Source organism: Phyllostomus hastatus, unplaced genomic scaffold (genome assembly GCF_019186645.2).
Source record: "Phyllostomus hastatus isolate PE091 unplaced genomic scaffold, TTU_PhHast_1.1 phas_contig_40, whole genome shotgun sequence".
Lineage (NCBI taxonomy): Eukaryota > Metazoa > Chordata > Mammalia > Chiroptera > Phyllostomidae > Phyllostomus > Phyllostomus hastatus.
In genome coordinates, this window is record NW_025333872.1 from 42,407,934 (window position 1) to 42,434,286 (window position 26,353).

At 40.5% G+C, this 26,353-nt stretch overlaps 1 protein-coding gene across 6 annotated transcripts in view; it reads right to left on the reverse strand.

Moving 5' to 3' along the window:
* BACH2 (BTB domain and CNC homolog 2) overlaps window positions 1–26,353 on the reverse strand; it is a 332,177-nt gene that overhangs the window by 224,437 nt on the left and 81,387 nt on the right. For 3 of the 6 annotated variants that reach the window (XM_045843206.1, XM_045843208.1, XM_045843209.1), the window contains exon 2: window positions 24,665–24,771. The gene's annotated coding sequence lies outside the window, so the exon portion shown is untranslated. Of the gene's footprint in view, window positions 1–24,664; window positions 24,777–26,353 lie in introns of all 6 variants that reach the window. The other 3 variants (XM_045843214.1, XM_045843205.1, XM_045843207.1) reach the window with 1 other exon arrangement.

Sequence of the window (26,353 nt, forward strand, 5' to 3'; positions counted from 1 at the left end):
TACATGTCCATACCTGAAAAAGCTGGCTGACTATGCATCTCTGCTGTGAGAAGCAAGATCTGTGAAATGCAAACATACTTAATAACATGAATATCTTTTATTATCTAGCATAAATTAAAGTAAGCCAAAATGTTTCTATTTATTTTTAAATTAAAAAATTTTTATTTAGGGGCATGTAATAAAACATTTATTTAATCTTTATTGTATTTTTATCCATTACCATTTAGTCTCCTTATATCCTCCTCCTCTTGCCAAAATGCTTTAACAAATATGAATCATTCTTGTCAATAAAAGTGAACAGTATCCCAACTCAGAAAATGGTCATTTATTTGTTCCTACTGCCATCAATGAAAGCAGGAAAAGCATTGGGCAAATCTATCTTCTGTCATCCTTAGATTTTAGGAGGATATGTTCAAACAGATGAAACTGATGTACTGAAGTAACTCATTCTACACTCCAGCTCCTCCCAACCAACTCCCAAGGCTCTTGGTGCTGTCTGTAATCAAGGGTATTTGGCTGAGTTCTGCTAGCTGTCAAGGTTTGATAAGCCAAGCTAGGTAGTGAATGATGGCTAGATTCATTCCAAGACTTCACATAATCCATGAAGTGATTAAGCATGTTCCTCATGGTCTCCCACAGGAGTTCTGAAGGTACTTTAGTCTATTAAGGGACTGAATTCAGCATGGCTTGAGGGGAAACAAATAAACAACATTTAACCATGAGAGACAGCAGAAGACGTCTCTGTCAGTGTCTGTGCTAGGAAAGGAATGTTGACAAATTTCTTTTTTTGTCCACATAACTTATATAACTTCTCTCTTTGCCTGTCTTTCTGAAATTATAAAGGGCTCTTATGAGTTGTTTATATGAAACCGAGTACCCTGACCCACAGGCAAGGTATTCCTGGAACTGCTGAAATAGCAAGCATGATAATGATATCATTTTGGAAAGTGCCAGGCAAGAAAGCTCTGATTAACCACTGAAACATGCTCAGTGGAGACATTTGTAAAAAGAGTAAATGTCACTTTAGCATCTCCTCTTTGTCTAGGCTCCCCCTTCTTGGTGTGCTATTATTCCTGTCAATATTTCCTCTTTAGATTCCTGCATATAAGGAAGGTCATTTGATGTAAGGGAGTGTATGTTTTTTGGAAAAAACAAGGTAAGTGCTTGCAGAAGATAATGGAAAGATTCTGAACCTTTTCCAATATTCATAGGCAATCTTACTACTTTGCATAACCTCTCTCCATCTGCCTTTTCGCATTCCCTTCCTACCACTTAGGCAGACTGGGCCTTCTATTCTGATGCTTGTTCTCCACAAGAAACAGAAGGGGTATGAGGAAGACAGGGCTCCTAGGGAAAAGTGGGAGGCCCCGGGTGAATTTTCTGAAAGGGGAGTTTTCAGGCTGATGAGACAACTCTTCCAAACTGAGCCCCAATCTAGGGGGCACACAGATTTTCCAGAAGGCAGGGACTGGTCTCAGTCCCTCCTTGGAAACCCCTTCAGTCTCCACCTGCTCCCAAGGTGCTTCAAGAAACATCAGTTTAGGCTTGAAGGAGCATGAGCTTAAGTAGTTGTTTACAGTATGGCCAACAGGGTGGCAATCAGAGAGTTGGTAACTTTTTTACAAGTAACACCAAACCTTTCATAGTGTTTGGGCCAACATCTCTTTTCAATTGTGAGCATGAGAGAATCCGTGAGTGCATTAGCTCAGTGTCAGTGGCAGTATAGGCTGAGCTCTTCAGAGATGGAAGGAGTTAAGAGTATCCACTTAGCTTCCAGAAGCTGAAGTCAGCCGGAATGAATGGTATGTAGCTGGGCAGTTTTCCAAACCCCACGCCGTGGCTGCATATCAGGAAGACTGCTATAAACAAATGTGCATGTGTGCATGGAGCCTGATAAGTCAATGAGGGAAGATGAACACGAACAGCGACCCAGCCTGAGGAAACATGCAGAGCCGGGTGAGTTTCCACTTGAGGTGAATAATAGTTCTATTTTCAAAACAGGTCTAGATGGGCTGGTGAACAATTAGAATGAGTCTTTGACTTATACGTTAAATGACTTTCAGGGGACCAGGAGCTGGATTCACAACTTTCAAATTATCCTAATATTATAACAATACTACCAAAATTATGTTTTAAAAATACTTAATATGAATCCATGCAAAAATATATTATGTGAAAAAAGCACAATTAAAGTGCATATATAGAAAACTGAGTTATAGAATATAAAAACATATGTAAAAAGATGCATTAAAGACTTCCAGCCAAGATGGAGGTGCAGGTAGATATACTCTGCCTCCTCACACAACCAAAAGAAGGACAACAACAAATTTAAACACAAAAAATAATCAGAACTGTCAGAAAATCAAACTGTATAGAAGTCCAACAACCAAGGAGTTAAAGAAGAAACATGCATCAGGCCAGTAGGAGGGGAGGACCCAGGTAACCCCACATTTGCATGCAGATAAACTGGGAGCAACAACTGAGGAGGGAGACAGACCACACAACCCAGGGTTCCAGCATTGAGAAATAAAGCCTCAAAGCCTCTGAATGTAAAAACCTGTGGAGGTTGCGGCAGCAGGAGAAACTCCCAGCCTCATAGGAGAGTTCGCTGGAGAGACCCACACAGTCCTAGAATGTACACAAACCCACCCACCTAGGAATCAGCACCACAAGAGCCCACTTTTCTTGTGGGTAGCCAAGGAAGTGACTGAAAGCCAGCCAAGAGCTGAGCGAGCAGCACTGTTCCCTCTTGGACCCCTCCCCCATATACAGAGCCACAATGCAGCGACACCGTGGCCTGCCCTGGTGAATACCTTAAGCTTCCACCTCTTATTACATAAAAGGTGTGCCAGACAAAAAAAATTATGGCCCAAATGAAAACACATCAAAGCTCCAAAAATAGAACTAAGTGATGAAGAGATCAACCTATCAGATGCAGAGTTCAAAATGCTGGTATGCAGTATGCATACAGAAATGGTTGAGTATAGTTGCAAAATAGAGGAAGAAGTGAAGGCCATGAAAAGTAAATTAAAGGAAAATGTACAGGGAACCAACAGTGAAGAGAAGGAAACCAGGACTCAAATCAACGATTTGTAACAGAAGGAAGAAAGAAACATTCAACCAGAACAGAATGAAGAAACAAGAATTCAAAAAAATGAGGAGAGGTTTAGGAACCTCTGGGACAATTTTAAACATTCCAACATCTGAATCATAGGGGTACCAAAAGGAGAAGAGGATGAGCAAGAAATTGAAAACTTATTTGAACAAATAATGAAGAAGAACTTCCCCAATCTGGCAAAGGAGACAGACTTCCAGAAGTCCAGGAAGCTCAGAGAGTCCCAAAGAAGGTGGACCCAAGGAAGTACATACCAAGGGAAACCATAATTAGATTACCTAATATTAAAGATAAGGAGGGAATCCTTATCACAGCAAGAGGAAAGGAGACAGTTACCTACAAAGGAGTTCCCATAAGACTATCTGCTGATTTCTCAAAAGGAACCTTGCAGGCAAGAAGGGGCTGGAAAGAAGTACTCAAAGTCATGAAAGGCAAGGACCTACATCCAAGATTGCTCTATCCAGCAAAGCTATCATTTAGAATGGAAGGGCAGATAAAGTGTTTCTCAGATAAGGTCAAGTTAAAGGAGTTCATCATCACCAAGCCCTTATACAAAATGTTAAAGGGACTTATCTAAGAAAAAGAAGATAAAAAACATTTATAGTAAAATGACAGCAAATTCACAATTATTAACAACCACACCTAAAACAAAAACAAACTAAGCAAACAACTAGAACAGAAACAGAATCACAGAAATGGAGATCACAGGGAGGTTTATCAGCAGGGAGGGGGATGAGGGAGAGTGGGGGAAAGGTACAGGGAATAAGAAGCATAAGTGGTACAGACAGAACAGACAGGGGTAGGTTAAGAATAGTATGGGAAATGGAGAAACCAAAGAACTTATATGTACGACCCATGGACATGAACTAAGGAGTGGGAATGCTGGTGGGAGGAAGGGGTACAGGGCAGTGGGGAATAACCGGGAGAAAACAATGGGACAACTGTAATAGCATAGTCAATAAAATATATTTAAAAAAGATGCATTAAAATGACACAAAAATATAACACTGGATAATTTTCTCTGGGTGATGGAATTATATGTGATTTTTAAAAAATTTATACTTTCCAATTTTTCTAAAATGAACCTGTATTGGTTTCACAGTAAACACACACACACACACACACACACACACACACACACACACACACACATTATTTAATGTAAAATTTATTTTCATGTATAAACTGACATGGATTACCCAAGGCTGGGTTGCCTGGGTTGAGGAAGGCTACAAAGGCACAAAATAGATCCATCCATAATACTTATAAAACGTAAACATGAATTTGTCTTCACGTCTATGTACATTAGTATCTTCTGTCTTACATTTAAACTCCCAGAGAGCAAAGGCTGTGTCTAATTCTGTGCAATGTTTGGCTTAATTAAAAATGCAGACAGAACATAATTTTTCTGATGATTATGCAAATGCACCTGGTTCTTGTTCACTCTGGTAGCTAACTTGGAAAATTCTTAGTGTTGCTGCTGCCTGGATAGGGACAGAGAATAAGAACACACATCCTTTTCCCCCTTTCAAAGCCCCTTTTTAGAACTACTTTTTATGCAGCACATACAGTCACAGAGAAGACTGGCCCTCTACAACATTTCACGTGGAAATGGAAACAGTACTGTACCTTTCCCTATTTTAGCCCACTTCAGTGTTACATAACGGATATGATGCTAAGGATCAGTTTAAAGTCTGAATCCCACATTGATTCAACTGCTGGACTCACTACTGACTCAGCTCCTGGAATTAATATAAAGTAGAGACACAAAAGAGTTGTTCCACTTCAGAAACAAAACCAAACTCAAACAGCCCTAAGTCAAACCACTTGGAGCACAGCACTGGGTGTGTAACCAATGAAGCAGTTTCCACTCAGTGTTTTTCAGACCCTTCAAAGCAGTTCCCGATGTTTCCCCAAATATCAGCAACGTTACTGTAACGTTGTCAAGATGCACCCTGCTATTTAGGAACAGTAGCTTTAAAATTATTTTAAGTGCAGTAGCTGCAAGAAGATATTGATACAATGGGATTGTCAGTATTTGGAGCTGATCTTCTTACTAGAAATTTATAATTGTGCAATGTCTCAAACTGGGCCCAAATGGGCCAGTTCCTCTCATGGTTATCATGAAATAGGCAGGCAAATATGAAGTCCCAGGCACTTATTAAACTGAAACAGAGAAGTCACTTTTGAGAACTCTGTCATCATCCCTTCCCCACCCAACACAATGGCTAACATTTACCGAGCGTTCACCAGATGCTGTGGTGTTTATGGGCATGATCCAACGTAATTCTCAAAGGAGTCCGGGGAGGCGTTTTTAATCAGTGTTGTGGAAATGACAGGTTTAGGGAGACGTTAGGGAGCTTGCCCAAGGTGTCATACTTCCTGTGTGGCAGAATGAGGATTTGAACGCAGGGTGCAAAATCTTAACCATTAACTTAACCACATATTGACTTCAAGAAGCTAATGAAGTGTGAAATCAAAAGCAATGGATAAACACAATTATGCCACTTTTAATTTGAGTCTGTCATATATACATACTTGGTCTTCTCTATATTAAGCACAATGTTGTATAAAAAAAAGATTACAAATTCTGCCAACAAAAACCTCCTGAGGGAAACTAAGATCATTCATTAAAGTAATGACTCAAGTCTCTTATTGAGAACAGAGCAATACTGAGGCTTGGGTGTGGTTACCTGAGATATCTGGAGGAAACCTAGAGGCAAAATTTACCGAATTTTCTATTGCACAATAGAATCTGTGTGTGGAAAGCACCCCCTAAACGGAAGTATCTGTCAAAGTAAAAATAAACCCAGTTAACAACATCTGAAAAATATATTGTGAGTGGGATTCATTTCTCTCATCTGTTGCAGTACATGCATATATTTAGGGTTTTGGTCCTGTTTTTCAAAACCCCCACAACTATTCAACCCAATCTACGGAACCCAATAGGGAATAACACCCATTTTGTGGGAACGAAGCGGAGGGGGCCAGCTGAGTGCTCCCACTAGTGTCTGCTGGGGGTTTACTTCTGCCAACTCACAGGCCGCCAGGAGGCCAGGCCACGGAGGACTCGGCTTAGCAGGAAAGAGAAACTGTCTGCCACTCTTCACATAGAGATGGCTCATTCCACCCAAAGTCATTAAGGCCAGACGGACAGATAACTTGGAATGCTTACTTATCAAATACAACTTCTGACAAATTTTATGTCCCCCAAAAGCATAATAATGGCACCTGATTATTATTATTTTTAATTAAACCATTTACTAAAAGCCTACCACAGGGTAGGATCTTTGCTACAGACTTTCGCATCAGCGATCTCATTTAACTCTCACAACACACCTTCGAAGTTTCTTTTGTGTACACGTTAGAGCCGAGGATTCAGCATTCGAGGAGCAGCAGAGCTCGGGGCAGAGCCCAGTCCCCAGGGCTGAGGCCAGAGGACTCGCTGTTGGGGCAATGTTCAATTCAGAAGTGCTGGTGGGGGGGCCCAGTACTCCCAGGTGGGTGCAACCAAACCCATGGACTTAGAATCTACTGGCAGCATACAGCTGCCAACCTGTCTGCAAAAACGGGGGACAAGCTCTACAGTTTTCAGACCCCCCAACTCCCTTCGGGGGCTGTCACACAGACCAGCAGCCAGCTGTTAGTTCCTGATGTTAATTCTGATGTCACAATTGTTAAAATGTTAAGTGTTGTTAAATTCATTTTGATTTTTGTTGGTCAGACATAAAAAAAAATGAGTAGACAAACCATAGGTTTGTCTGAGTGCGGATTACCTTCTGGGAATTTTACACATAGCTAATCTCAGCCATTTTTATGTTGATGTCTGAGAGTTTCAGTTTCAAGTGATGATATTTTCTGCCACTGTTCCTTGAAATTCAAATTTTGAGGGTGTTCATTATGTGGTACCTAGGTACTAATTTATTTATATCTATGAAAAATACATACGTAAATATGCATGATACAAAACCATGTGCCATACTGTGAACTCACTCATGACTAAGGGACACTGAAAATGTGTAAACCTATCCCAGTAAAAACTAAGTAAAATAATATAGTTATTAATATTTTATAGCACTTTTATGTACCTGCTGAAAAATTTGATAGTTACTTCATACTACCAATTTAGCTCAGACAACTCTAAAAAGTGACTTATAATCATGAAAGTTTTATCTTAAATATCTATAAGGTCTGGTGGTACTAAAATGAAGAAAAATAATGCAACCAAAGGAGGTTCTCTGAGTATATTTTTAGCATTAACATCTTAGTAGTGATTGTTTATAGTGATTTTGAAGACAAATAATATTATTGTGGTCTACCATGATTATTCTATTTTTACAAAGTCTCCAAAGAATACAGAGCCAAGATGCTTAAGCTTTAAACAAAGTTGAGAAAGTAAATGGTTGTAACACACACACACAAACACACACACACACACATTTATATTAAGGAGTCAAAAAGTCATTTTTTTAATCCACCAGAAAACAAAAAGAAAAAGAAATACAATTTTTGGAGAGAAGTAATAATGTATGCAAACATCATGAGTCTTTGAAAGGCATCTCTAAGCATCCAAGAAACAGTGTTTTTATTTGTTTTAATAGAACCAGGGTTTTCTGGAGGGTAGGACGTGTTTCAATACAGTGAATGCCTGAGTCACATTCAGGAGTGGCCTTCCATAGATTCAAACTGAAAAACGGGACAGGGGTTGCTACTTAATTCTTTTTCTTTCCTACCAAAAGGGGGAGGTGCTAGAGTGCTTTTCTCATTCTCTCATCTGTTGATTTGCTGAGCAATTGGGCCTTTGCTTCAGGCTGCTTAACCTGCTGAGCCAGGACACACATGAGAAGGCTGTCTGGCAGGACTACATGCTCACCACGCTGCAGGCACGACAGCAGAAGCACCAAAGCAGGAGCCAGTCTGTCCATCACCTCACCTCCGAGCCTCTGCCTCCTCACTGTGGAAACCCATCTATTAACACTGAACATCCTTTAGTTACTAACATTCCAACTATATGAGACTCTAAATATGAAATATTTATGAAATAATTATAAATGTGAAATACTTTTCTTTAAATCTTTTTTTTATTTTTCAATTGCAGTTTATATTCACTATTATTTTGTATTAGTTTCAGGAGTACAGCATAGTGATTAGACAACCATATACTTTACAAAGTGTTCCCCCTAATATTTCAAGTAGCCACCTGGCACCGTACAATAATTCTTACAATAGTGTTGACTGTATTCCCTATGCTGTACTTCACATCCCCATGACTATTTTGTAACTACTAATTTGAACTTCTTAATCCCTTCAGCTTTTTCACTCAGCCCCCCAACCCCCATTTCCTCTGGCAATCACGTCTGATTTCTGTATCTGTGATCTGTTTCTATTTTATTTGTTCATTTTGTTCTTGAATCCACATATAAGTGAAGTCATGTGGTATTTGTCTTTGTCTGATTTATTTCACTTAGCATAGTACCCTCTAGGTCCATCCATGCTGTTGCAAATGGTAAGATTTCACTCTTTTTTATGGCCAATAATAATTCATTGTATATAATATGTACCATGCCTTTTTTACCCACTCATGTATTGATGGGCACTTGGGTTGCTTCCATACCTTGGCTATTGAAAATAGCACTGCAGTGAACATAAGGGTACATATATTCTTCCAAATTAGTGTTTTGGGTAAGAAACTATTTGAAGTGATTCTTTAAACTACCATTGCAGATAACTACAAGAAATGTTTAAGCCTGAAAAAAAAAGGCTTATTCATCACCAATATGTGATTCATTTCTAACTGGTTGACCTTCTGCTTATCTGCTAATAACAGAATTTTGTCATCATCCACAGACATTTACTGAACATTTACTATACACAGAGCACTCAGAGAACAGAGGAGTTTTCTGTAACAAAAACACTCCAAGTTTCCCTGACATATCATACTGCGGAAAGGAGAAAGAATGCATTCATTTGCTCTTCTATCCTGCCCATGATAGCCTGTGCATAATAAAATTTATAAAGAACGATAATGCTGGAGTCTCTGTAGACTTCGGAAATAACCTGGCTTAGTGTGTGTGTGTGTGTGTGTGTGTGTGTGTGTGTGTGTGCTGAAGCCCTGGAAAATGTGATATAATAAGCTATCAACCATTCTCTGAAGAAAAATACATATGCACACCAAACACTGGACTCAACTCCTAGCATTTTACAGACACCCACAGGAACCAGCCCGAGTAAGACACTTGGCTAACAACTCCCAAACTACTCCCACTGCTTCATCACACACACATGGAGACACCATGTTTCCAATGGGTTAGGTGACTTGGCCACAGTCACAGAGCAGAAACTATAAACAGAGTAAATGGGATGAGGCTGAGAATGAATGCAGGCACCTCTCAAAACTCTAAACCATCCTTTTCATCCGAAGTCAGGCTTATCATGTCACTAGGAAAGGTGAAAAGGTGAAGTGGTTTGAGAGGAATGTACCTTTCTTTGATGCTAGGGTTCTAGCTGAGCTTCTCACTAAAAAATAGACAGGTTTTCTTTATTTTGCCCTCATACCTATGGTTTAGGGCAGCCATTTTTCTCTTTGCCTCAGCAAATCAATAAAATCTGCAAAACTTGGGCATGTTCAGAAAAGGGGCAAGTGTGAGAGTATGAATTAGAAACCAGTTTTCAGGAACCTAACTTGAGTTCTAAAGAATTCTAAGTTAGTCATGTATGGATGTTTGAGAAGTATTCTGAATCACAGACTGCTCATTTATTTAGGAAGTGGTAGCCTACTAAAGGGTTAGTAAGTTTTAGAGACCCGCTTTAGCGGCTAGCTGGAACTCATTTCCAACTACCACATTAATTTGCAAAGAGTTTGTTCTTTCAAGAACTAAAACATTTACCCTGGATGTTGCATTTACTTTTGGCTTACCAAATTCTTTTACTATATTTCAAATTCAATTCAGTAAACACTCTCACATGAGGCAATGTGACAGAATGAAAATATACGTGGGTTTCGGAGTCAATAACATCTGAATTCAAATACTGGACCTTCTGTATCCAGATATGTGGTATGGGGCTCGCTATCTGAGCATCTCTGAGTTCCCGCATTTGTAAAGTGGGAATAACACCATTTACTTTGCAAGCTGCCTGTGAAAATTAGCAATAATAAAGTCTATTGTAAAAGAAGCTTGTGCAGTGTCTGGCAAACATAAGGCACTCAGTGCAATGGTAGCAGCTCCAGTACAGGCATAACCGGGAGGTGCTGCGGGTTTGGTTGCAGCCTACTGCAAGAAAGCAAATACACTATCACAATAAAGTGCGTCACACGAGTGTTTTGTTTCCCAGCGCAGGGGAAGTTGTATTTACACTGGACTGTAGTCTAAATAAAGTGGGCAACAGCATTATGTTTAAAAAACAACGCACATACCTTAATTTAAAAATATTTTCTTTGCTAAAAATGTTAATCCTCACCCGGGCCCGTTGGGAAAACGGTGCTGAAGGGCAAGCTTGAGGCAGGGTAGCCACACGCCATCCACTTGTAAAGAACATAGGAGCTGGGAAGCGCAATGAAGTGAAGTGCAATAGGATGAGGTGTGCCTTTATGGTTATTCATCAAGTTTCTGCGAAGGGTAAACTTCATCCCATACCCTTCTCTGAAACCAGAATTCATATCATCTAAATGACTGAGGATTTAATTCATTCTTAAAGTGGCTCAAATATTTGGTTTAGTTTATTTCGACACATTAAAAACTATAACCACTGGAAACTGAAAGGCCACTGTTCAAATGACTATTTTTAATACTGTCAGAGTTTCTGACTGAAAGAGAACTTACAGTACTATTAATGGGTTTTAAGTCATTAGATAACATGAATGTTATTTAAAGTAGTAGAACAATAAAACAGTCAGAGAATGATTTCTTGACTTGGAACTTCATGACTAAAATCTCAAATTAAATATTATGGTTCAGTATTAATGTGTTTTCACACTACCTACCCAGTTTTCAGACTGCACCTACTTATCCTTTTCAAATTACTATCACTATCTTTTTCATGAGAAATTTCTTACAAATTACTCTAAGCCAAAAATTTACAGTGGAAATTTTTTTCCTGAGTCCCTTTTTAAAAGAAACCTATTCAATAGGCAAATCTAAATAATTTTAGCAGTTCTAAATGTAGAGAATTCATGACTTCTTACTGTAATTGAAAAGGAACATACAAAGCAATTACTTAGTCACTTATAAAACCCACGTTCAACTTACGAAATAATGACTAACCTGATAAGAGAGACAAGACTTTTATAATGAAATACTGAAGTCTAGCCACTTGAGATAAGCACAGCAGGTTATACAATTGTCCTCTGCATTCATAATTTCCTTTTTTCTCCCTCCTGGATATATATCGTTTTTTTCAGTAATAGAACACGTTACAAAAAAAGTTATTGTGCTGTAAGAAATCATTCTAACCACGAGCTAAATTTTTGGTGGAGAATAAAACCTCATTAATTTGGATTTCACTGGTTTCATAAGGATAAAAAGTACCCATTATTAGTATAAATAAAATTCTCTTGAGAATATATTAGATTCTTCAGAAAACAAAACAGTAGTCCATAGGCAGTCATTCACATATAAACACTTAAAAGTGTTTATTGAAAAGCACTCCCAGTCGTGCTAGAATGGGATTTTTGAACTTGGATCTCTGTGACGGGCATACTAGCAGACACAGGGCACCTTCTCCTTGAAAGACGGAATAGCTGGTGTGCGCATGCAGGGGTCTGGAGCCACTTAGCAGTCACTACGCAACCAGGCACTACATTTCCCAGGCCCCTTGCATTCAGGTAGCGCCATGTGGTTCTCACGAAATGAATATGAAGAGTAAAGGTGTTGAGTCACTTCAGGCCTATGGATTAAGAAGTGAGTGTGTCTTCTTCATGCTCTCGCTTCCTCCCACCAGCCAGATGCAGACAATCAGAAGCCTCAAAAGAAGGCATTCCGGGTTGCACTGTGTCCCCCTGCCCACCAAATTCCCGTGTGGAAATCCTAACCCTTGGCACCTCAGAAAGTGACCCTATTGACAATAGCTGCAGGAACATTACTGGCATAATTAGTTAAGATGAGGTCATAATGGAATAAGGTGGGCCCTAATCCAACATTATTGGTGTCCTTATAAAAAGGGAAAATTTGGGCCCAGGCAGGAACGGGGGGAGACGAGGTAAAGAGACAGGGAGAAGACCACCATCTACAAGCCAAGGAGAGAGGCCTGGAAGAGCTCCTCTCCCACAACTCACAGAAGGAACCAACCCTGCCCAACTCACGTCTTAGACTTCTAGTTCCTGGGACTGTGAGACAAAACACTTCTGTCTTCTAAGGCGCCCAGCGTGCAACCTTTTGTTACAGCAGCCTGGACACCTACTGTAGGTGGTCAGGCCAGAAGGTGGAAGGAGCCTAAGTTCAGGATTCCCGAACAGCTGCCCAATAGTCGCACTTCGCTGATTGGAAAGATCTACACTGGGTTGATACTTTAGCAATAAAGCAAGCTTTCACGGTGGCAAACCACGAGGGGACTTATTTGTTCTAACAGCTAAATTACCTAATGTAAGACTTAATTAAGCAATTTACCTGGCAAGTAATTTTTAAAGTTGTTTTATGTGAAGAAAAAGAAACATAGACAAAACACAGTGTGACATCCATGTACATATGTAGGATAAAAAGAAACTTCAAGGAAAATTTGAGTTTACAGAAAAATATTTTAGGGTAATTATTCTAAATCCTCCCCAGGATAAAAATTTACTCTCCTCTTCCACCAGAAGTAGAATTTCCTCAAAAATTTTAAATAAGCTATTATGTCTAGGTTGCTATACATAGCTTAAATCATGCTATAATTCACTTAAAAATTTTTTTTTTGCAAATTCAGAGGAGCATTTCTCTCAAGTGGCCCAAATGTGTGAAGTTTTACTTGGGTTCTAAGGACAAGAATACTGTAATATGAGGCCCCACCTTTTTCTAAGGTTCGCAATTACTATTATTTCAATCAATCTGAGAGAAGTCACTATGTGACACCTTCTGACCTCAGATGCAGACAGAAAAAGTACTTCTTTCATGGCACAGTAATTAATATGGAATCAACACAACAGTTTCTTTCTTTCTTTCTTTCTTTCTTTCTTTCTTTCTTTCTTTCTTTCTTTCTTTCACAACAGTCTCTCTCTCTCTCTCTCTCTCTCTCTCTCTCTCTCTCTCTCTCTCTTTCTTTCTGTAATTCTCACCCAAGGATATGTTTATTGATTTTAGAAAGAGAGGAAGAGGGAAAAAGAGAAGGAGGAAGGGTGGTGGGGGGGGAGGGAGAGAGAGAGAGAGAGAGAGAGAGAGAGAGAGAGAGAGAGAGAACAATTGAATTGAGAGAGGAAACATCTATTGGTTGCCTTCAGGACGCACACTGACTGAGGATCGTACAGCAGCCCAAGCCTGTGCCCTGACCCAGGATCAAACCTACACCTTTTGGTGCATGGGACCAAATGCTCCAAACAACTGAACCACCCAGCCAGGGCCCATTTTCCATTTTTTGCTTTTTTTTTTCCTTGCATGATGAAAAAGTAAAAGGACAGATACCCCAACCAAGACATAGAGTTTGTAATTCAAAATACCTCAAAAGCTGATCTGGCAGCTGGCTTTCCCTGTTTATAGAAAAGCTGAGATGATTCAGGCTGAGCTCACAGCTCAATTTAGATTCCAGCATCTGGATTCAAAACACATGTGAGATGTGGCAGCAGGCTTCCAGGTCAGGACTGATCCAAGGAGACCAGAGACCAGTCACCCAAACAACTGCAAATGAAGAAAGTGCCTGAGGGTACAAGAAACCTCAACGGTGTTTGTGAGACCAGGCCACATTTCAGCCCGCTCCGGCTGCTGGGTAAGATCAGCATTTTTTGCAGCCAGCAGATTGTGGGGAGGCCAAGGGCAAGGTGGCCCAGTGATGACACTGAACACTTCCCTAGTCGTCTTTGTCACAGTCAGAAAACATCCGTCACCAGTGACTTCTTTTCTGAAGCAGCTATTGTTCAGATTAAACTATGGGAATCTGGTAATAAAATGAAAAACCTTAGAAAGCACACACTTCCTGCTAAGATGGGTTCTTAACTGTGCTTTGTTTCAAAGAGAAAAACTGGGGTAATGGAAGAGGGAATTTTTTAATGCCTTTTTTTTCTTGGTAAGAAGAAATCATAGCTACAGTAACTATAATATAACCTACACACTGAAATAAAAAAAATACAGGGAAAAAATAGTAGCACAAAGTCTTCCCAGCTCAATTTTATCTCCATCAGCATTCACCTTGCTCCTTTCCTTAATTTTCCTCGGATGTGCTATATCCAGAACACTGGCAATTTTGTAGTTACGGGCTTTATGCGCAAGAAAAAAACCCCTTCCCTGCCTGCTTTTCCTCACCTTCCTCCTCCCTGGTCTCTCTTCCTCTCTCTCCTTGTCTCTTTGTTGTGAATGTCAGGCTGTCAGCGTCACAGTCTGACATGGAGTTTCTGACATTACACCAAGAAGCAGAGAGCAAGAGAGCGGGTGGAGGGGACAGGCAGGCGTCAGGATGCTCAGCCATTTCAAGAAGTCAACGGGAAAAATCAAAGCCCAACCTTCTCTGAGGTTCCTTGATTACAAGGCAACTTATAAATCACCCCGGATTGTTCTCATTTATCCAATTAGTCTGTTTTCCTACTCCTGTGGAGATCCCTAAAGTGTGGATCTATTCTGGAAGATCAAAGTCAGTGGCTCCAGTAACAGATAAGACAGAATTCGTGATTCAGCAGATTCTAAGGCTGTGAAGTGGGACAATCGGCACACTTTGGGAAGATAGCACCAGTCCATTTTGAGTATCGATTCACTGCACTTTGTCACTCTAATGATGTTATCTCATTAAAAGAGATAAATGCCCCACTGTTCTTCCAAGAGCATCTGCTTCTTACTCCTCTCTTTTTTCCAACAGCATGGCTCTCAGCAGCAGCACATTAAAATCAAATTGAAATCCAATGCAAGGCTCGGCGACAGAGCTGCTTACCGAGGCTTCTTTTTCATTGCTTATTCTGCTCTCGGCCCCCTCTCAGCTCCCCGACAACTGCTCCTAGATGCCATCCATGGAAACAAGCAAGATACAGAGAAACAGATGCAGAAAGAAATCATAATAGGAAGCATTTATTGAGGGCCTACTATGCGGAGCTCCTCTGAGTCAACTTTAGCTTCTACCAGGACTTTGCCAGGCAAACTGAATAATCCCTACACTGCAAATGAGGAAACAGAGTTGGATGTTAAGGTGATCACCCAAGATTATATAGGTAATGAGAGGCTGAGCCACAGTTTGAACAAAGGTCCATCCAATGCAAGTTTTTTTTCACCCATTTTTACTCAGGGAACAGATAAGTAAATATGATTGCAACTTGACTAGAATAGGTGAAAAAATATAAAAGAAGGTGGCAATTATTCTTTAGCCTGCTAAAACCCGAGGACATAATGCTATAGGCAGAGGAATGGTTTTGTTTCAACAGATTTCTTATTAAATAAAAAGGTAGCAATTTCCATAATGAATGTTTTATACATTATTCCTTTGTGTATCAGGCCTCAAAAGTACACATTATTAAAGTCTATTAAAGTCTGTATTTAGCAGCATTACTAATGTGCCTTTTGGGAAAATTATTACAATGAAACAGCATCAGTCTTGCACAAAATTTCAATTGTTTAATATTCCTCTTTGGATCTTCAATACACACGTCTATTTTTAGCGATAATCAGACCTCATCTGAAATGCCATAATCCCAGCCTAGAGCTGTCACAGCAAATTGTTTATTGGTTGGATTTAAGACACAACACGAGGCACAGATATTGCTAATTCCGACCAAACCTTTCTTTTTTTTTTTTCATAACTCATAGCAGTTTTCCTACTGTTCTAATCAACACATACGCTCTGCTCGCTATGACATGTGATGCCACTTTACCTTTCCGGGTAGTGTTGGTTATCCTAATTAATTGCTTACATTTATATCTAACTGAGACTAGCCTCTCAAGATAATGCCACTTTATTCATAAAGTCTGAAGGTGGGGAGATTTCTTTATTCCCTAAAAAAAGAAAACCAAATAAACCACAACATATAAGTTGTGACTAACCAAATCTAAATGTTTTCATTTAAACTTAAACATTGTCATTTATAAGAGACTAGAAATATGTCTTCTGAACATTAACTAAGGAATTTCTGTAAAGTATGTACTTTTAATACGTTACAGAGGCATCTCTCTTTATCTAGTACATTTATTACTTTTATCACATGGGTTTTTTTTAAAATAAAGCGAATGATGCGCATTTATTAAAAAGCGCAATGTTCTCTGAAAACATTTTACCAAAGCCAATAATGGGCTTATTTTACAGAGACAAAAGATAACAACAGGTAGCTGGGAAGAATATCAGAAAACAGCTAGATGTTATGAGGCATTTGCATCACAAAAGGGAAGGGGAAAAGGCAATTTAAAGTATTAGATGCTCAAGTTAAAAAGCTGGGTTAGAAGCAATCTCTCAGTTACATGTTCCCCTTCATACACACAATTCCACTGTTTGAGATACATTCACAAAATCAGGCCAGTCAAGTGGATTGTTAATATTCTAAACACGGACAAGCTACAGGTTAACTAAGTAACTTAGTTAATGTTTCCCATCACCAATTCACTAAACAGGATGTAACTTTATTGTATCCATCAAGAACTACTAATTGAGAGAAAAGGGGCAGAGTTGAGGACTTGGAAGACAGAAGTATTGCTCTGCATGATGCACAAAGTCCAAAATCTACTGGCCTCTCGGTTGCAGGGTCCCAGCCAGAACTAGCATCAGGGAAAGAGGTTGCAGCACACATCACACATCCAAAGGGCTCGTCCAATTGTGCAGTGTGGCCGTGCAGGCTTCATTCAATATGGTGATATAGAATGAGAATGCACCAGTTCAGTCAATGTTCAATTAAGGCTCCATATGAAGGCTGGCATGAGGCGGTTGTCAATTTAAAAAATGCAAAACATTGGCTAAGAAAATCCTAGGCACACCTCTTGAAATCCTCAAGAAATAAGGAAGAACAAGATTTCTCATCCGACAATCACAATGTGTGTGAAGTGCTACTGAAAAAGAATAAAGTGGGACCAAGTATCTTCTTTCCTCCAAGTGAAACCTGTTTTATGGTCAGTAGCTGTGACCACATTTCAAAGAGCTTATCATGATTCACAACCAGGTCTCTCAGATGTGAAATTATACAATAGGCATGTCAAAACATATCCCTTCTGTTGCTCTGGGGCCATTATGGTCTTAAGCCGAAAGTCTAGCCTTTCTACACTGAAGCCTTGATTTATGTCCTACCTGTTCAGGTTCTCCTCCATCTTTTCTGACATGCTGTTAAGTCAGGCCACTGACATCTCCCCATGCCCGGTCAAGGCACTGCCATGTCCGTGTGAATACTGTAGGGGTGCACAGGGTCTCCGGGCTAGAACTGACTTCCAGGGGCTCCAGCACAATATTCATCTGATGCTCAGATTCTCTGTACAGGAAGGTTCAGATTTTTCAACATCCACCCTGGGTCATGAAGACTGCTCCTCAGAGAACTAGGCATCAACCACTGCTCCATCATGAGCTGCTCTGAGATTCAGAGGTAAACCCAAATGTGTTTGTGGTTGAGGAGAAAGGAAGAGAAGACTTGGGCTGACATAGAAGCATTGATGTTGCTTCCATTGTATAAATAACTGTACAAAGAGATAGTTCTACGTAATTTAGGAAGCAATTCTCAAATAGCATGTACATGTTTTCTGTGCATTTACACACACAAATACTACACAAGTTGTATACATACATGCATTTTAAAGACAAATGAGCATACTTATATTCAGTTAATTCTTGTCTTCTCCCTACTTAATGCCAAACCGACAATCTACTGGACTACATGGTGAGTTCTGTTTTAAATCTGCACTCCCATACCTCTCAGAGGCAATTATTCTCCTATTTTCTTCCTAAAACTTCACTGAGTTTCCCGGGGTGATACCTATGGACGAGACTGGAGGTCTAACTCTGCCATATTCATCCACCCCACATTCAGCAGAACTGGATTTACATGCAACACAGGTGCTACACTGGCCTTATGCCAAAAGTGTTCCACCTATTTTCACAAACTACAAAAAGGAAGTTTTTTTTTTTTAAAGTAGTCACTACTCTTTATTTCTTGGTAATGTTTGTTTGGAGTTAATATTTATTTTATTTATTTTATTTATTTATTTTTAGAGAGGGAAGGGAGGGAGAAACAGAGAGAGAGAAACATCAATGTGTGGTTGCTGGGGACCGTGGCCTGCAACCCAGGTATGTGGCCTGGCTGGGAATTGAACCTGCGACACTTTGGTTCGCAGCCCACACTCAATCCACTGAGCTATGTCAGCCAGGCTACAAAAAGGAAATTTTAAAAAATAAGGACGAAGGCCCATTTTTCCTGAAAGATGCAGAGGTGCTACCTGCAGGGCTCGCCCTGCTCAGGGCCCAGGGCCGCCTTCTTAGACTGAGGGCTACCATGCACAGGACGCAGGCACAGCCCGGCTCAGGGCTCCTCAGACTCCTGTCTCAGGACAGACATCAAAATGACTGCAGGCCCTAAAGCGCTCCTGTTTGTATCAGTTACTGCTACCGGTGTTTACTATTTTAAAAACTAAAACTGAGACACTTTGGAACACAAGCACACACACCAACAGCCTTCACGGAAATGATGCCATTGCACGTAATGCTGCCTCTTGAAAAATTGTACTGTACACTTGAGAGAGTGGAAAAGGCAAATAATGTGTTGGAATTGTTAGAAAAAACAGTGTAGACCTTGCAGGTGTCCACTGAGTGGAGTCCCAAATCACAGTTTGAGAATCACAGGTTTAATCTTGTACACATTGTAGAATGTCTTTAAATAGCCTAAAGGTTGTTTAAGTTTTTTTGAGTCAATGAATAAAGCACAGAAATCTTTTTCTAGAGCATTTCTCTACTTACTCCTGCCCCCAAATCATTAGTACATTGACACGCTCCTTTTTAGTGATTCATCGAATAGGACTCCTGAGTCTGAATCTGTTTTAACCAAAGGCTTTGTCTCTTTTCTCAGTCTGCCCACTAAATACCTTCATCTAGCTTCACTTCAAATATGAAACAGCTAAAATGCTTCTCTCCTGACTATTAATCATATACACAAATACTTACTGTGGAAAAGTTGAAAACACAGAAAAATATTTTCTTAAAAAAAGAAAGAAATGCATCCCTTGTACCCACCCTCTGAGAAAACTGCTGCCAGCATTCTGGGCAATATTCTCCCAGTCTTTTTATCATGCACATTTAAAAAATATAGGGAAGCTCATATCTTAAAGATAATTGAATGTTTTTTATTTAAAGTATGATTTTAGCATGAAAAATACAACAAAAATTGATAATGCTCTTAACATGTGGCTGTGTGTCTGCAATCTTTTTTTTTTCTGTGAGCAGACAATCCCTTAAAAAGTGAAACAATGATCAAACTATACATATTGTTATGTGACTTGACATTTCACAGTACATTTAGACATGTTTTTATGTCATCAAGTATCCCTCCATCCCCCCTTGGTATTTTTACTGTATGGCTGTGCCATAGTTACTACCTTTTAAAAATTACTATTATAACAATATGTGATGAATATCTTACCTCAACTTTTGTATACATTCACTGAAATTTCATTGCGGTAGCTGTTCTACAAGTGAAATTTCTGAGTCGAAAGGTGAAACGTGTCCCTTCTCCGTGTATGAGAGCCTAGTGTTTCCATCCCTCCCTTCTCTGAGTAAGTCCCACAGAGCCTCAGCAACTGAGCATGGGCTGGAAAGCCGTCTCCTCGTTCTAATGTGCGTTTCTTTAGCAACTGTCAAGGTAGCATATTTTCTTATATGTCATTTACTGACCATATTTCTTCCTTTTTTGGTTTTATTGTTCTATTCTTTGCACATTTTCTATTAGAATGGTAATGTTTACCATATTGAGTGTAAAAACTCAGTAAACTACCTCAGCTAACTCTGTCCTACATGTGGTAAATACTGCCCTGTTTTGTCTTTTGTCTTTGAGGGCAGTTCAGAATGTCTTCGGATGGAAAGAAATTTTCAGGTTTGACATACATCTTCTTCTTTTATAATTTTGCCACCAGAAATTAATAAGGCCTTCTTTGTTCCAAGATCATTTAATACTTATTTGTATTTTCTTCCATGGCACTAGTTTTTGGAGTGCGATACTTCTTCAAAGTCTGCCCCAAGGGGTGCTTGGCCATGGCCTTCAGAAAAACAACAGTGGAGGTTCATTAAATGTAGCTTGGCTATTTGGTGAAACTACCAAGAGTGTTCCTAGGAAGGGGAAGAGAGAGGTCTTACATGTTTATTCTCCACCAATTCCTTATACTGCATCCAGGTGCTTTGCTAACTTGCTCTTTCTGTGATGGAAGTTTGAAATGGAAGAAATGTTAACATTAGGTTTATGTTTACATATTAAACCTCTGGGATATGATGACTCTTCTCACCTTGGCCAGAATGGAAACTTCAGCTGGCAAAGACCTTGGCTTTCTTCACTGATGTGTTGCAAGCACAGTGCCTGGCACATAGCATGCACTTGGTAAACATGTGTTGGAGAAACGGATCTTTAATCAAATAGAGTCATGTGTACGCTACATGTTAGGGTGGGGAGCCGGGGGTAATGAGCTCTGGGTTTCGCTGCCTTTAAAGGTGGGGAAAGCAAAAAGAGAAAAAAACCCTTCTAAATGAAGGCAGAAAGTAAATTTCAGTTTTACTTTTTAGTTGACTGTAGAGATATTGATCTGAGTGTAAAGGTGAAAGTGCCTCAAACCTGGCAGCAGGGTATGGAGATGAATGCTGGAAAATATTCAGAGGAAAAATAATCTGTTGGGCAGATAGTAGGCAAAACCACGACATCCCCCCACCAAGAGAAATAAGAGACACTACTCTACTCCATTGGATGCTATGGCATTTGTCCAAAGCAATAACGATCTGATCTGGCTTTCTTTGAACATAACAAGGAAGAAACAGTTTTCAGGAAGGTTCATTTTCACTGTGGGGAGAGGAAGAGGAGGATTCCATTTGATAATGGAAAAATCAATTAGTCTCTCAATCGGATGAAGTATCTTCATGAATTCAAGGCAGAGAACAAATGGCATGTGATATGCTTTCATGAAAATGAGGACCGTGTTGGAAAGAGGTTAGGATCCTACTTCCAAGGTTGCTTTTAGGAAGAGGGATTTTCCAAGAACACTGCTCCTGCTAGTTCCTGGTTTTACATAGTGGTACATAGTAAGTGTACATCATCCTGCCCAATTTGCCTCTACTAAACCCTATGCTATCCAACCTGCCTCCCATTTGACTATGATTTCTTGAGTTGCACCCTAAAGCTCTCTCTTTATAGCATAATAACATATGGATAACACAAATAAACCCAAACAATCCTTCTTACTAGCAAAAACTTATATTATATAAACAGTGTAGTATATTTATACATATTAACAAGGGCATGACCAAGAGAATGGAAAGATGAAGACTTTTTGGCAGAATTTAAAGTTACATCCTAATTTTAAAGTTTTCCATTGCTATAAAGATTGGAAAGTCAGCTTTTGCAAAAAGATCTAAGGAGAGTATGAAAGTTGGAAAGATGGTCTTCAAGGCTGCATGAGGGCCAGGGAGAAAGAGTACCCTGGGAAAATTTGTGCGCCACACTTTCTTTAACATGAAAGGCTGGAACATAAAGCCCAGCCAAGTCTCTTTATAAGACTGAAAAGGTGAATCCACTCTGTGTCAACCTGACGTGTTGGAAAACAAACTGACACATTCCATCACACTGACACGTTCCATGTGCTCTTGCCTTAGGGAATGACACGAGATTCGTGGGAAGCATTGTGCCCAGGGAATGCCCTCACTGCTGTCTTCTGCCAGTGCTCATGCACCGGCATGCCAGGTGTCTGAGGGCTGGAACGGCACCCCTTCCTGGTGTGGCCTCAGACTCCAGCAAAGACAGAAGTTCAAGGAATCAAGGTCCTGCCCTGCAGACAGCAGTTCACTGACCACCAGGTTAGCCCTGTTAAGTTGGCAAAACTGCCAATCCTGGGCCAGGGGGGCTATTCCTCTGTTGTCTAGAGGTGTCATCTCTGAGTGGCCCAAAAGAGAGCTGTTGATGTCTGTGGTGAGAGGTGCCCTGGCACTTCTCAAGAATCAATAACCCTGACCTCTGGAATGCTTCGACCACCCTCCATCCCAGTACCTCCTAACTGAGGGCCCCATAGGCTAGCTGGGGTTTGGGGAGGAAGGAGAGTGATTACTGTGTATATCCCAGAAAGTGGAAAGTGCACAGTTCAAATGTCTCCAGCTTTCTAGGAACAAATCTTCTTAGAAAATCAATCACACCCAAAAAAACCATTTTCAACATTCTCACATATCCTAATTGATGAAGTGATTCTCTAATTTTATTTATGCCAAGAAGATCTGTTTCCTTCCCAGAGGGTGACCTATTCTATGTTTTATGCCAAGAAAGCCGCAAGGAAAAATGCTGACCTATGATGGTTACACATCACACGTAATCACTACATTACATTAAAATACTGCAATATAAAATAAAGCACTCACTGGGCCACTCGGGCGGGCGTAACTTCCCAAGCCATAGACACACCTACTGAGACACATGAAGTTTCTAAGGAGTCTGGTTCCCAGCTGTGTGTCAGGAGCCAAACCGTGACATCAGGTCTTGAGCTGCCCTGGAGAAACTCAGGGCAGGGCTGTCATCGCAAACCGTGCTTACCAGTCAGAGACATCCCAGAGTGTCTCAGTTTTTCGGTATACCAAATTCCGACAGGGTCAAGGTCTGCAATGAGGGTCCCCCTCCCTGCCCTCCCAGCATGACTTTCCAGTGTTCCAAAAGCGCACTTCTCAAACACTGCTTAAAGGTAAGTATTCAAACCCAGGTTGTGGGTGGGGGTGGGGGAGTGGCAAGTTTAAGCACAAGGTTTCCTTCTCTATGACTTGGCTCAGCTAAATGAAAACCTCTAAAAAAATAATTGCTTATTTTTTCCTGATCTCTTCAGGTGGGGTAAAGCAGCAGCCTCTGCGTAGGCCAAACAAATGGCTACGGGAAATATCTCCACTGGAAAGGGGCACTTAGTACAAGAATCTCAACAAGGAAAATGGACTTTCTAAAGGCCTAGAGCTTCCATAATACCTTTTAAGACCAACCATGCAAACGCACTGTCCAACTCTGTCACAACCCAGAGACAAAGTGATAACCGAGCTCTTCCTGCAGGCCTCCGGAACTGTCTCTCCCCGTCTGACATCCTCCGGCGACTCTCAGAATGGGACCCTTCCCTCCTTCTCCGGCTCAGATCTGCCATCTCCCACCCGTGCAGTTCTCAACCAGTGCTGTGTTCGGGGGACATTTTTGGTTATTGCCACTGAAGTAAGGAGAGGAGGAGGCTTCTAAACTCACTTCAATGCAGAGCACAGCTTCTCAGACACAGGGAATTACCTGGTCCAAATGTCAACAGTGTGAAGGTTGAGGAGTTCTGCCCAGATGTACCAAATTCTTCGTTGTTTTTGAAACACCCCAGACGTTCTCATTTGTGTCTCATTTGTGTCAGCTTGTGTCCCTAAACACAGGCTGTTTCCTTCACCTGGAACACCTTGCCCTACTTCTAAATCCAAGAAGTGACCATTTATCACTTAGGTTCCAACTCAAAGTGTCCCCTATACTATCTTTTCCAGATACCCCAGAGTCAGATGTTCCCTCCTCAGAGCTTCCAGAGCTTCCGGTACATGCTTCATCAGAACACTAGCCACACTGCCCCCAAATTATCTGTCACTTGCTGAAAGCCTCATTCACCATTTATCTCCAGAGTGCCCATCTGGTAATCACTTGCTGCTTGCTGTACCAATACTAGACTCCCTAGCAATACTGACTAATAGATAATATCTATTCAATGTACCCCACATCAAAACACAACAGCAAATGCTTATAATGTGATGGGGCACAGATTAACCACTGGTGCACATATTAACTCATTTGATCATTACGACAACCCTATGAGGTAGGTACCATTAACATCAACATTTTACAGATGGGGAAACTGAGGCATGGAGAAGTTAAGACACTTGCCCAGGATCACCAAAGCTAGCATCTGAAAGAGCCAATATTTAAACCCAGGTAGTCTGGCTCCAGAGCCTTAATCTTCCCATACTCATATCAAGAGAGTGGTACTAACAACCAATATTTCGGCAACTCAGAGGCCTCAGGCAAACACAAGTGACACCTCCAAAGGACTGTACCACCCCAGAGTGGCCACCAGTTCCTTGGACCCTGACCGGAAACATTGCTTCCTGGGGTCACATAGCTCTCCAACCTCTGGAATGCTTTGCGCAGGAGAAGCAATGTCCTTACAACACAGAAAGACACTATGTACCCAGAAGACATCATGGTACCATTAGGAAGACCTAAGTGTGATTCCTCGAAGTACCTCTTACCTTGTTCATGCTGCAGGGACTGAAGCGAGGGATCAGACATGTCACAATGCAAGGCTGTTCTTGAAGAGTCTCTTGTTCCTGCAGACCTCAGTTGCTGAAGCAGGCAGCTGTACTGCGAACACAGAGAAAAAGGAAATCCATGAGCTGGGCTTCAGAAGGCACAGAGTAGTGCTGTGTGCCACGCAGCCTTCTGCCATGACGGCAAAGCTCCATGTCTGCTCTGGCCAGTACGGAAACCACCAGCCACACTTAATACTGAAATGTGGCTAGTGCAACTGAGAACTGCATTTTTTTTATTTTGTGTAATTTTAGTAGAGTTTAAAGCTAAATAGTCACATGTGGTTAGTGGCTCCCATATTGGATGGTGCAGGTCTCGAGAGTCAAATGAAGAGTCTGGAGGCCTCTTCAAGAGGCCATGGGCACGGGGCATGTCTCTGGCCAAGGAAAGGATGCATATTATATGCTCAGAGTGACCACAGACAAACACACAGGGACAAGAACACTTAATCATTCAGTAGCTATTTTGTGAGCACTTATTAGGTCCTGGACACTGAGGACACAGTAATCAATAAGCCAGAGAGGTCAGTTATTTAAGTTTCTAGTTCAGGCTTTGACTTCCTCAAGAAGGGAAGATCTAGCCTGTGAGCTTTACCTACTGTGTGTCAGACCTCAATGCCTTCCTTGCTGCCCACAAAGCCTAAAGGAACAGACAGGCGTTTGCTGGAGCCTGACTACACCACTGCCAGGATTAACAGGCAACAGAATCTTTCACAGAGCTCCTTGGGAGGCAGTGTCCCAGAAGGGAATTCAGCAGGCCAGTTTTCCAAGGGCCAAGTGAACCAGATGCTCCAACACCTCCTTCAAATGGAATAAGGGCCCATGTTTGTAGTCATGCTGCTGGTTCATTAGGAAGATTTTTTTTTATTTACTCGAATTAAATTTTAGAGTAAAACAGTTATTGTATGATTCTAGGGTTCTTAATTTGTTAAATATTAAGGAAAAATAAAAACTATCTTTGACTACTTAACTAGATTTATAGCCATTTTCCTTTGAAAAATATTTATGGGTGGATTTGGGAAGAGAATAAACATTGAAAAAGTCCTTACCATCACCTGATTTCTGGATTATTTTTTCAGAGTGCATCTATGAAACATTCATATATCTGAACCTTTCCATAAAGACTGCAATTACAGGTTTAAATGGAACTGTAGCACTTTTAAAATGTACTATTTTTAATGATATAATAACAATATAGAAAATGTTCTATAGGAAAAGGAAAAGAGACTCATAATCACACTAGCTCACTATAACCACCTTGAATTCTTAGCAACTAGCCTTTCTCTGCTGGAGAATGGACAGGCCTGGGTACATCTGATAACTGAATCAAGGACACAGAGAGGTCAAAGGCTGTGTTCCCATATTAATATCTTTCACCACTAAGAAAATAATTTTGTGGTTTATATTTTCACAAGATAAACTTCTACTCCACACATTACTATTCTGTGAACATAATATTATTAAAGTCTTTTTATAAATAAGAAGATAGGGTCAGGAAATTGCAGATCACTCCCTGGCTATTTGAGACACATAGATTCCAAAGAAAATATCCTATTCAGTCACAGCAATAACATTTTAAACAATGAAGTACAATATGGAGAGACCCTGGAATTCTACCTTTGTAGTCTAAAT